Consider the following 13583-nt stretch of genomic DNA (forward strand, 5'->3'; position numbering starts at 1 on the left):
GCAGCTGCCAATTCCAGATATCACCAGATTTCTGTGGGTTGAGATTATATTCCCAAGAGAGGATGAGCAGAGTGGGTAAGAACTGAATGGGGAATGTTTCACAATTAGGAAGATGTGGGACAGGTAGGCCTGATTTCTGTCTGAGCATGATGAGGAGCAAATAATGTTAAAAACAGGTAATCCAGTTCTTTGGTGGAGGCTTCTAGGCCAACATGACAGGAAAAACCAAAGGGCCAAGTTCACATAAGTAAAAGAGGCCAAGTCATTACCAGTAAGTAGCACAGACACAGGTAACAATAGGCTGAAAAAGGACTTATCCTGCCTAGACTTGTAAAGCTGTTCATTCTTTTTGAAGGAACATAATTTGGAAAACCTAGGACTCAGGGGGCTTCTGTCCAACCAAACTAGGAGCAGATGAAATGTAATGTTCTAAAATGATCCTTCTTACTCTCACCATATGTAGTAATGCCCAGGTTTGATTACTTTATTCTGTAAATGGCTATCTCAGGTGAATGGCAGTTTTCTTTAGTACTTTCCCTATGTACCAATTCTTTAAGAAAATAATTAGTTCTTTTTACCTAAATTGGTTGGCTGTGGCTTTGATTCTGAACTATCTGCTGTCCATAGTTTACCTTGATCTTCTTCCCATATTCCTTCAAAATCAACGTGTTTATTTATATGCAAAGCTTCCATTCATTACAGTTGCCGCCCACTGTCTCAGAAAGGCACTGCTGTTATTTTCAGTTTTATTTCAACTTTGGGATTATTTATTTTAGATCATTCTTTCCTCCTGTAGCATGAAGCAATATTTTAATTTCATTGTCAAAAGATGAAAGACGTAGGAGTTAGTTACAGTTGTGATTGCCCTGTAGCTGAGATTGAATGGAGCTGGAATCTATTTAAATTTGCATTGTGCTTGCAAGATGAAACTTCAATGATTCTTTGTTAAACCCTATCATTTCATGGTTGCATTTAATAGTAAGAAGCCTTTTAGATGCTGTAGCCGTGTTGTATTTGCCTTTTCCTGTTGCTTGTACGTGGAGGGGGTGGCAGCCAGGAATTTGGTTTTGGGGTCCAAGCGGTAGGTATAGAAAGATGTGTCTCTGTGCTTGTATAGGAAAATATGAAAATGTATAAAAGGTGTAAAATTATGATTTAAAACTTCAGCCATTCTAGAATGTATGGAATTTCTTTTTTTTTTTTTTTTTTTTTTAAATTTTTTTAACGTTTATTTATTTTTGAGACAGAGAGAGACAGAGCATGAACAGGAGAGGAGCAGAGAGAGAGGGAGACACAGAATCCGAAACAGGCTCCAGGCTCTGAGCTGTCAGCACAGAGCTTGATGCGGGGCTCGAACTCACGGACCGTGAGATCATGACCTGAGCCGAAGTCGGACGCTTAACCGACGAGCCACCCAGGTGCCCCGAATGTATGGAATTTCTTTAAAAAAAAATATTTTCAACCCACAGGCCTTACAGAATCTGTCCCCTTATCTGTAAAGTTCTTTTTCTCCTCCATCCCATTCCCCACCCTGAATTCATACTGCTCCATTCCCTGTACCTTTTCATCTCCCTATTATCTATCATGGACTTATCTTTTATGTAGCACCTTTTTTTGAAAAACTTCCCATGACCTCTCAAGCCCTTAATTACCATTATTATAGTAATTATATGGTAATTGCTGAGTTTACTCATCTATTTTATCCTTGTACATGGTAATCTCCTTATAGATAGGATGCCTATTAGCTACACAATGGGTAACTACCTTGCTTACCATCGCTGTTATGTTTACATTTCTATCTTATTCTCAGATTTTGATTTGAGGAGCCATTGTCAACTGTGCATGCCCTTGTTCTCATGTGCTTGTGCTCTTTCTCTCTCCCCCCACCCAACCCTGTACACACACACACACACACACACACACACACCCATACATACTTTGTCAGTAGTAGATATCTTGGAAAGAAGACCCTGTGATATTATAAAAGTTACCCCATAACGATGACCTTGTCCTTATCCACTAACATCCGACTGATATAAACATGTTTTGTATGCAATTGTTCTATGACATTGATGCACTCTAAATGGAAAGCTCTTGGCAAATAGTGTGTAAAAAGAGTGAGGAAGGCAATGGTGCAGATAAGATAAAATAACCCAAATGAAAAAGTTATACTTACTTCCTCATATTTTGGAGCACAGAACGTTTTGGGATCTTTATCTTTACAAATTCAGACTGGATTAGTATACAGAAATGTTCAAGGCACTTTCATCTGCATTATGCCAATTAATCCTGTGACACCCCTGAGCAGTGACGGGATCTCCATTCTTAGATGACAGAACTGAGAATCACGGGCTCAGAATGTTTCAAAGCAATTCACCGGGGCCAAAGGCCCTCCTCATCCCTCTGCACCACAAATGCACCACAAATGCACTTAAGTCATAGTGTGGTAAGGGAGAAAATTATTTTACTTTAAATTCTTGTTAAATGAGGGTAGAGGATTTTTGTTTTCTTACTTTGTATTTTCCTAAAGAAGTGCACTGGAGATCCTCAGGAGAGACCCTTGGACACTCTAAGAGATATTTCAGAGTTTTATTGGAATATATGGTCAAAATGATTGAAACATGATGGTTCTCTTCACAAAGCCCTCCAAAGATGGATACAGCAGCATTTCTTTCAAGATCTCTCCTCAGTTTTATTAAGATAACTATCCTCTCTTCTTATTTCCCACAGATGTTTTCCCAATGGTGAGAGTAATAATGTTAAAACCGCAACACTACCTACAGCTGCAAATCCATTCATCTTTGCACATCACGCTTGCTGCACTGGTGGCGAAGGCCATTCTGTCACCTTTAATTAAAAGCACACAAACAAAAACAAATGAAGACATTTCCATCTTTCATATGATTTTAGCCTGGTGTCCTATTTCACTGTTCTGCCTTTAAGCAAATTGACTTGCCTAATTTGAGGGAAGGTTGGTTTACCATTTGTAATTCTTACGTAGGCATTAATCAGTATAATTAAAATATGATAGCATCTGGATGTTAAAAGCACAGGTGGAATGAATTAATGTGGAAGACAAAAGGATGGAATCTGCCACAGAAATTCTGTCTCAGTCTCTCATTCTCTCTCTCTCTCTTTCTCTCTCTCTCTCTCTCTCTCACACACACACACACACACACACACACACACACACACACATACCTCAGATCAAAATTGAAACTATTTTTAAGCAGGCAGAAGAATAATCTAGTTGCCAATTCCTCTACAAGGACTGTCTAAATCCTATAATCTTACTTGTCTTCAGCTTGATGGGGCTATAATGGCACAGAGGTAAAGGGAAGATCATTATTCTTCATTTGTTCCATTTATGAAATTCCGTCTGAAAACCCAGGCACCATGTTGGCAGGCACTGAAAAAAAGTGCACTCTGAGCTTTTCTTCATTTCTTTTCTCGAAATCGGTAGGTATTGAGAATGCGGATGAAGCCTTTTATAGCCTGGCATTTAAACTGAGCCAATTTGTTATAGAGGTGAATAAAAACAGATTTTGTGGTGTCATTTTTAAAGAGCCCCTCTTTGTTGAGAGCCAGCCTTATGCCACACTTTCTGTGTTACATAGATGACCCTCATAATGTGCATAAGTGTTTTTTTTAATATTATAAACTGGGTTGCTAAAATTAAAAGTTTATATTTTTTACAAAAACATTTGGAATACTCACATCACATCCCAAGATTCCTTGAGTCAGTCTGTAGTCGTTATTTCCATTCTGCTCATCCTGACATCTCCTCCTCCTCCCACGCTTTTTTTTTTGGCACTTTCAGCGTGCAAGCGAAAAGGCCTGCTCCAGCTGAGGCCAGAGGAAGGCAGGGGCATAGCTCTTACACCATACCTGGAATCAAGTCACACAAGAAATAGCCTTGGCTGTGACACAGCTTCTGGGATGAAAACAGATTTCAGGATACAATAGTAGGTGGGCAACAGTGCCGCTGATCCAATCACAACTCTAGAATAGTCTCAAAAACAAATGTCTGTCACTCTTTGTGCTAGAACTCTCTTACACAAGGAACTCCCGCATCTCCTCTGTTTCATGCTATGAAGCTAACAAATGAAAGCTTCCTCTACCCCTGCCTTTGTGCCTCCCAGTTTCTGCTTGTTCAGGACTTTGTTTACCTCGTTACTTTTTCTTACTGTCTTCTTTCTGCATTTTTTTATTTACCTCATTACTTTTTCTTACTGTCTTCTTTCTGCATTATTTTTTTTTAGTTCTCACATCTTCCACCAAAACCTTCTGTATTAGTCTGCTCTGGATACTATAACAAAATACGACAGACTAGGTGCCTTAAGCAACAGAATCGATTTTATCACAGTTCTGGAGGAAGGAAGTCCGAGGTCACGGCATCCATCAGGGTTAGTGTCTGTTGAGACTTCTTTTCCTGACTCAAAGACAGGCCTTCTTGCTGTGTTCTCACATGGTCTTTCCTCTGCATATATGCAGAGGGAGGAAGGGAGAGAATAAGGGGGAAAAAGGAGGGGGTACAGTGAACTCTGCAATGCTGTTTCCTCCTCTTATAAGAACACCAGTGTTTAAATTACCCCCTCCTTATGAACTCATTTAAACTTAATTACCTCCTTAAGAACCCTTTCGCCAAAGATAGTCACATCAGAGGTTAGGGCTTCAACATACGCATTTGTGAGGGACACAGTTTGGTCCTTAACACTCTCTGATAGATACCTTTTCATGTGTCCCAGGAGAGAGGATCTCAATATGTATAGGGTTCCCATGATGGGCCATCCTGCCCTCACTATTACTATAGCCCTTGCCAAGGCCCTCCTCATATCTTTTGGACCTATTCCATGAATCTCCTAATGTGTTCCATGCGCATGACCTTAACTCTATTCATCCTTCATAAACCTGCCTAAAAATGAGTATTATTTTGCCACACTCAGCCCTAAAGCCTTTCCATGATCCCTCATTACTTACATGTTAAAATTCAAGCTTTGAAGTAACACATATGGTCTTCCATGATCTCTTTATCATAACCTATCTCAAGTCTTATTCCCTACCAAAACTTGCCCCATGCTTTAAATCTTAGTAATTATGGGACATCTGGGTGGCTCAGTCTGTTAAGCATCTGACTCTTGGTTTCAGCTCAGGTCATGATCTCATGGTTTGTGGGTTCGAGCCCCACATCAGGCTCTGTGCTGACAGCGCAGAGCCTGCCTAGGATTCCCTCTCTCCCTTTCTCTGCCCCTCACTCCCCCTCTCTCAAAATAAATAAACTGTAAAAAAAAAATTTTTAAATCTTAGTGATTTTAAATTGCTGTGCTTTTTCATGCCTTAGTGTCCTCTACCTGGAACTCTGTCCACATTCTTCTCCAGGGTCACTCCTATGCATACATTATATCCATTACTGACTCCTTCAAGAATTTTTCCCCCCAGAAATCAAGTAACCATTTTCTCTGTTCCCAAGGGATCCTGTGCACATTTATATCCTAATATTTACCATAGTATAGTAAAAACATTTGTTTCTGCACCTGCTTCCTTGAATAAAATGTAACAAAGAGTTTATTTCTTCAAAGTCAGGATCTATTTGTGATTCATTTTATATCTCTAGTAACTAGTACAATGCCTGATAAATTGTAGATATCCAATAATACATTTGTTGAAGAAACCTTCAATAGATCAACGAGACAGCTCAGCTAATCTCTCTGTTCCTCTCCTACCCTGACAACTTCAATCTCCCCCCCCCCCTTTCTCTCTCTCTCTCTCTCTCTCTCTCTCTCTCTCTCTCACCCGTCCCCTCTCCCCCAACCAACTCTGTCTCTCTCTTTCTTTCTCTCTGATACATGCATACAAATTCTCAATTAATGCAACCTCCACAGTATTACCTAGATGTCATTTTCTAGGATTTTGCCAGATTTGAGATCAGGAGGGGACCTGCTCAACCTGATTGTGTGAAGCTTTGAATATCTGTTACTTGTACCTTTGAGAAAAGTGGAATGTACTCTTTAAACATGCAGCAGGGCAAATGACAGATGCAGAGTTAAAAATAAGGAACAGACTTGGTTTACTACCAGCTTGTTTTCCTGTGTGAATAGGTGAGATTTTTAACAAATACACTATCCACAGACAATAGTTACTTTAGTCTTATGATTCCTGTCAAAGGATAAACCAAGTAAAGGGATACAAATATGTCTGTGGGAGACTATTCATATTCTTGGAAAAGAAGTACCATGGTTATGTGTGAAGACAGGTAAACTATTTTGTATATTATGAAGTGATTTCTGTAGCTACTATATTAGAAAAATGTTCTAAATAACAACTCACTGTGAATAGTGGTTACTAAGTGGAAAAGGAGGCAGGGAATGCTATTAGAATTGAACTTGTGCCATTCATTTTCTCTAAAGATTTGGAGCTGCACCTGTGATTTATCTGGAGGACTCAAAAGAATAAGAGTGTCCGGGACAAAATAAAAAGAACAGGCTGATCTCTGATTTTGTCTTATTCTCCTAGGATATGGGCTTAGCCAGGAATATATAGCTGAATAAAAAAAAATCAAAGACTGAGAGCCCAAGAGAGCCCCAATGGGTGCCAAAACTAACAGAAGGATCCCCTGCAACCAAGAGCATTAGCTATATCACCAATTTAACAGAATCCCTATGCTGGCTGAGAACCAGGAGATGAGACTGTTATTAGATAGTTGGGTTGACTGAGAATTATGTCAGTGGTTTGTGATGTCGGCTTTAGGGGAATCAGCACTTGACTGGGATTTAGGGTCATCAGAGGCAATATAATATAATGGGAAAAAATGTTAGTCCTGGATCCATGGTTTACTACCTGCATGATCTTGAACAAATCACATAATTACTCCATAATTCAATTTCTTCATCTGTCAAATGGGCATGATAATAATAATAGAATAGGGTGATGGTGGAAGGGAAATATATTCCTTCCCCATTTCTAAAATGCAAATCTCAGAAACATGATGGAACTTTCACAAATGTAGATGTTAGTTTGTGCAAATTGCTGTCTTTTCCCCCCATAATTGTTCAGTGGCTTTACCTTTTCAATAGCCATTCTATATCAGCTGACTTGCCTCTTTGTTCCCTACCTTTTCTTGATTCCTTTTCAGAATCTTCAAACCAGGCCCAGAGTCACTAGTGTCAGATTTTAAAGAACCAACTGTCACTCAGGGAGAAATAATGATTAAACACTGGAAAGGAAGGCCATGGCACTCTCTGTAGCCCCAGAAACATTTCTGTTCTCTCCCTGTGCTTCTGGGGGTATTACATATAAGTGAATAGTATGTCATAGAGCTTTATAGACTATCCAAATTAATTTTTGTTAATATCTGTGGCTTTTTGTTAGCATATACACAGAAGTATAGAAATAAAAGAAGTGACCATAGACAATACAACCAACCTTAAGGAACTCAAGATATTTTTCTTAAGATTTTTCCTCTTTCAATTTTAGAAATAACCTGTAATATGAATGGAACCCTAATCCATTTCTTATTGGAGTTAGATTTTATAAACCTTCTTTATATCTACCCTCTAACTCAAGAAAAGAAGATGTTTTGTTAATTGTGCACAGGCAGCAAAAGAGCAGAAGAGAAAATATCTACTTAATGACCTCATTTTAGGTGGTAATAATAGAATAATGATGACCAACATTTACTGTTTCCTATGTATCAGACACTGTCAAAAGCAACATATATCCTTAATTCAGTCAAACATTTCACCAGCTCTATAAGAATGAAGTTAATATCCATCAGTAATCCATTTTTACAGCAGAAGACACTTATCCAAGTAACTTAATCAAACATACTGAGCCAGATTTGAACAGGGGCAGTTTGGTCCACACCCTCTTAACTAATATGCTAAAAAATATATATATTTAAAAATTTAATTTATCTTCTAATCATGTGAGGAGTATTTGACATTTAAAGGAACTTATAGAGAATTGTTTTATAAAATAAAAATTCACTGTCTATTTAACCTTTTTAGAAAGTCTACCCCTCATTTATTTTCTTCAGGTAGATGTGTTATTGTTATAATGGTACACAGTTGGGGCTAAGTTAGGAATGAAGTTTGAATGCTGAATGCCCCAGATTCACTCTCCTTCCTTACACGGCAAAAATTTTTATTCTCTTTCTGCATATTCAGGCATAAGTGTTTGGATACAGTTTTCCAGAAGTCCTTTGCACTTCTGCATCTCTTGCATAGCAAGATACTGACTGCCCTTTTCAGACTATCAGGAATGTTTAATCATGAATATTCTTGGAACATAGATTATATTATATCTGTGGTTTCCCTCCATGCATACGTATTGTCCGGTATAATAAAGATAATATTTTCCTGTAGCAAAAGGTAAGCATGTTGACTGTCTATTATAAAATATCGGGGTTCACCAAGCTCATAGTTCCCCTTCTTGAACATAACCCACTGCATCCGTGGGTGCCATCTAGCATTCTTTGCATTACCTTAAAGAAAATGGGGATCACAGAACCAGCACAAAAAATACTGATACCCCGGCTACTGTTTTTGCTGTGAGTCTTCTACCAACATTTATGAAACTGCAGCAGGTTAACTTCTTACATTTCAAGTTGGGTAAAATCTCCAAGCCTTAACAGTCCGTGATATTAAGGATTCAGGATGTTAAAATCCTGAAGCAAAGCATATTTCCTAGGGTAATATGAGCTAGATATTACAAATAGTGAAGAGGAAGAAACCCAGAAAATGGTCACAGAAAAATGAAGATGAAAAGACATCCAAAGTGGACTTAACTAAATTTCAGTGGAAGATCAGTCATATCATGCACATAAAATGTAATTAATACATCATAAAAATATTCAATGTAGTATTCAAAAATTTTTAAGAAAATAAATAAAATGATATTTTCACATATCACATAGGAAAAATGTGACTTTTCTAAGAATTAAAATTAGATGTCCAACATGTAAGAAAATTAATTCTAAAATTAAAATTTAGATATCCAACATTTAAGAAAATATAAAGAATAAGACTAACCCATTCACGATGGAATGAAAGTTAGAATAACTCTTTTGGAATACAGTTTTCAAACAGCCCAGTAATTGTAATTTTAGAATTAATTAAATAAGTAATCAGAGGTTTATATAATGATTTATCTTAAAAGATGATCATGGCATTGTTATTTACAAAGGAAATGAAAATAACATGGATACGTAATAATAAAAACTAATAAACCAAAGGACAGTCTATGTAACAGTATGTGAGGGTGCTCGAGAGTGTGTAATGCTGTGTAAAGTAATTCAGCTATACTGGTAAGTGAAAACAGCATATTACAGAACACTATGTATATAATGTTTATAATTTTTATTATAAATGTATAGGTATATACAGATATAATCTTTTTCACCTTAAAATGTTTATTTTATTTCCATTGTAATATAATTATAAATTATAATTATATAATTTATACAATAGCATATCATATAAATTTAAAGTGTACCCTGTTTTGATGTAACACATTTGTATGTTGCAATATGGTAACCACGGTAGCATTAGTTAACACCTCTGTCATGACTCATAATTATCAATTTGCATTGAGAACCATTAAGATCTAGACCCTTGGAAATCCGACATTTATAATATTGTTGATTATAATCACTATGCTGTGTATTAGACCTCCATATGTAATCTTGAAGAACATACATAAAAATGTAAACAGTTCTGGGTTGTAGGATTATATGTGATCTTCACTCTATGTATTTGTATTAATTTTTTAAATTTCTAAAACCATGTATTACATGCATAATAAAATGTTAAATTTGTTATCAATAGGGATGCTACTGTACTATTTGCCAGTTTTTTTTTAATTTTTTTTTAACGTTTATTTATTTTTGAGACAGAGAGAGACAGAGCATGAACGGGGGAGGGTCAGAGAGAGAGGGAGACACAGAATCCGAAACAGGCTCCAGGCTCTGAGCAGTCAGCACAGAGCCCGATGCGGGGCTCGAACTCACATACCGCGAGATCGTGACCTGAGCCGAAGTCGGACGCTTAACCGACTAAGCCAGCCAGGAGCCCCCATACTATTTGCCAGTTTAAAAGGATTTTTTTTTTTAATATAGGTTTTCCATGTCACCTGTTGTAATGAATAAACATGAGCACTTTGCACAAATACGTGCAAGAGGATAGGGAATGTGTACCAGGATATTCCTGAAACAATTTGGACTTCTCAGTGTTGGATATATCCCTCTTTCAAGTTTTTGTCTTTACTGATATTTCTCCTACTAAGATCCCAGGAATCGTATAGTTATTTCAGATGCCATCTATTTATTGCTTTTATTTAAACCTTTTAAAATATCTTACCACCTTTCTTTTGTTAATTCCAGTAGCTTTTAGTGTTTATCCCTTGTCCCACCAAGGCTCTACCAAAAACTGGATTAGTTGTATGCTATTATTATGCCCCACATTGTTATTATTAAGTCATGTGTTTCTTGAACTTAGATAGGACTCTTAGAATCTGGGACAACATAAGGGCGCCTGGGTGTCTCAGCTGGTTGAGCATCCAACTCAGGTCATGATCTCGTGGTTCCTGGGTTCGAGCCCTGCGTTGGGCTCTGTGTTGACATCTCATAGCGTGAAGCCTGCTTTGGATTCTGTGTCTCCCTCTCTCTCTGCCCCTCCCCTGCTCTCACTGTGTCTTTCTCTCTCTCAAAAATAAATAAACATTAAAAATTAAAAAAAAAAGAATCTGGGACCATATTTAGCTCAGTAGCAGACTATTAAAAAACAATTACTAAGTTATAACTGAATTCTGCTCTTACAAATTAGAGGGAAAAGTCTTTCCTAGCTGATCTCTTTTCTTTTTGTTTTAAAAACATTGGGCTTGATGAATTTCAATTTCTTTTCATTTTGTCCTTTGAATGAAGGGAGGCAGACGCACCTGTAATGATTCATTGTTTTTACACCTTCAGTCCCTGAGGAATCAGACATGATTGTCAGCGGCAGCTGCTTCTGATGCTGCTAAATGTGTCTGAGGAGTTTGGTGACTGATTGTATCTCAGAAACTCATCAGGTGTTAAGGAAAAAAAAAGAAGAAGAAAAGAAAGAAAGAAAGAAAGAAAGAAACCCAAAAACCAAGGTGACTAAAAACTGTGTCTTCCCCAGTTATGTTATTAATGACATAGTACCTAAGTTCTACTCAGAGACCTGCTGCAAGATTGTCAGAAAAATGAAAATGGTAGTGTTATCTAATATTTGTGTTAAATTGTCTATATTTTACAGCATTTTCACATTCAGGCTTTTATCCTTGTGGTAAAGCAGAGGTCAGTAGAGCCAACTTTATTACCCCTTTCTAGCAACTAGAGAAGCTAGACTCAGAATGTTATTTGACCTGCTCTGGACCTAATTCTCAATCCACTATTCTGTGTTTATTTCATCATGCTGCTTTTCTGACCTTATGCATTTATATCAGTTAGAACTTAGCCTTTTAAGATATTCAGACGCTATGCAATATTTTCTTTTGTATTTTCCTTAATAGGAATGTCAAGTATTTGACATTTTTTCCTTTAAAATATTCCTCTGATGCTTGTGTAATGCCAGACAACCAGATACAGATTGGAATGCTTTTGTTCTACAGTACTTTGCGTCCAAAATGATTACAAAAGCTTTACAGTAGTGAAGTAGCCCGTGCTAGTGAACATGGGCTGAGCTCCAAAGCAATTCTGCTTGTTAAGTGTTATCAGGAACTTGCCCGCCAGTCTGTATGTAAGCCATTCTGAACATCAGTGTTCTGTCTTGCAAAAGATTTCCTTACTAATCTGGTACATTCATAGTAAACTAATCACAAAATGTTTGCTTTTAGGTACTTGATGATGAAAAATTGTATATCATAAGTATTTTGATTTCCTTTAACCCACTTAAATCTCATACCTTTTTGCTAAAAGAAATTAAAAGTAATATTACAAAAGGCAGTTTACCTCTTAGAAGCTTTCTTTGGCAATATATACAATCCAGTAAGAATAAACTGGATCTTTACTCTCTGTACTTAGAAAGTAAAGATTCATCATGAAAGAATATATATGTATGTATGTGTGTATGTATGTGTACGTACATATTTGTGTATATATATTTGTGTATATATATGTGTGCGTGTGTGTGTGTGTATACATATATATACACACATTGTTTGAAATGATCACCTTTTTCTACGAGTGTGCAGATGACTCCTAACTTTGAAAGCCAATTCTAATGGGATAAAATTGGCAGATTTTCTTAGGCAGATAGAAGAAGAAATAAATGATCACTTAACTACACACTGCAAAAGACCCAGCATTAGATTGTGTTTCATTTCTTTTCATGGAAGTAGGATTGGTGGACCCTGACCCTGGGGGCTGCAGAATATTGGATTCTGACACTGTAATGTGGCAGGAGTATAGTCTCATAAGAAAAATTTTTCCTGGAGTCATAACTGCAAGTGGTCTAGGGACTTGTGGATGTGGCTCCATAATAATGAAATATGACCTTCACTTGAATTTGGTTATTGTTTTAAATGAAATGTCTGTTGGCATGAGTATTTACTCAGTGTGAGTGCTTGTTGGGTTTGGTAAAATGTTTCTGTCAAATTATTGGTATGTAAGGATGTTTAGACAAATGGAGAAGTTTCTACTAGTGGCTCAAAGCTTGATGCAGCACTTTAAAAATCATGAGTGTCCTAAAATAATGAATCAGAGATTAGCATAAAATTCCTCCCTTTGTACATCCTTGGCATCCCTAACAAATCCTGAACCATGTCAAATTTCTGTTAGAATGATAACATTTTAAATCCACCTGAATACAGCAGAAAAATACATTACTTGAAGTGTGTGGACCAAATGATTTTGTAAAGTAAAACATTCTCTAAAATATATTTTTAACTCTTGATATTTTACATCCAATTTTTATATTAAATTTTTGTTTATAAGTTTTTCTTGGAATTGTTCAAACTTGTGCCTAATGATCCAATCGAAGCCAAAATGTGAAGAGACATATGTTCTTCTCAGTACTATCAAAATGTCAGTCCATTGATTTGTAGTATTATTTTATTATTTTTTTTTATTTTTTTTTATTTTTTAATGTATGAAATTTACTGTCAAATTGGTTTCCATACAACACCCAGTGCTCATCCCAAAAGGTGCCCTCCTCAATACCCATCACCCACCCTGCCCTCCCTCCCACCCCCCATCAACCCTCAGTTTGTTCTCAGTTTTTAACAGTCTCTTATGCTTTGGCTCTCTCCCACTCTAACCTCTTTTTTTTTTTTTTTCCTTCCCCTCCCCCATGGGTTTCTGTTACGTTTCTCAGGATCCACATAAGAGTGAAAACATATGGTATCTGTCTTTCTCTGTATGGCTTATTTCACTTAGCATCACACTCTCCAGTTCCATCCACGTTGCTACAAAAGGCCATATTTCATTTTTTCTCATTGCCACGTAGTATTCCATTGTGTATATAAACCACAATTTCTTTATCCATTCATCAATTGATGGACATTTAGGCTCTTTCCATAATTTGGCTATTGTTGAGAGTGCTGCTATAAACATTGGGGTACAAGTG

At 36.9% G+C, this 13583-nt stretch overlaps 1 protein-coding gene and 1 long non-coding RNA gene across 21 annotated transcripts in view; one reads left to right on the plus strand and one right to left on the minus strand.

Annotated features, from left to right (window-relative positions):
* The window catches only part of NRXN1 (neurexin 1), a 1145650-nt gene that overhangs the window by 247077 nt on the left and 884990 nt on the right, over positions 1 to 13583 (plus strand). The window lies entirely within an intron of this gene.
* On the minus strand, positions 2571 to 3919 carry LOC131485110 (uncharacterized). Its single transcript, XR_009248643.1, has 2 exons — positions 3718 to 3919; positions 2571 to 2847 (listed from the first exon to the last, which is right to left on the minus strand). It is a non-coding gene; the product is annotated as an uncharacterized LOC131485110 (long non-coding RNA).

Source organism: Neofelis nebulosa, chromosome 9, assembly GCF_028018385.1.
Source record: "Neofelis nebulosa isolate mNeoNeb1 chromosome 9, mNeoNeb1.pri, whole genome shotgun sequence".
NCBI classification, from domain to species: Eukaryota; Metazoa; Chordata; class Mammalia; order Carnivora; family Felidae; genus Neofelis; species Neofelis nebulosa.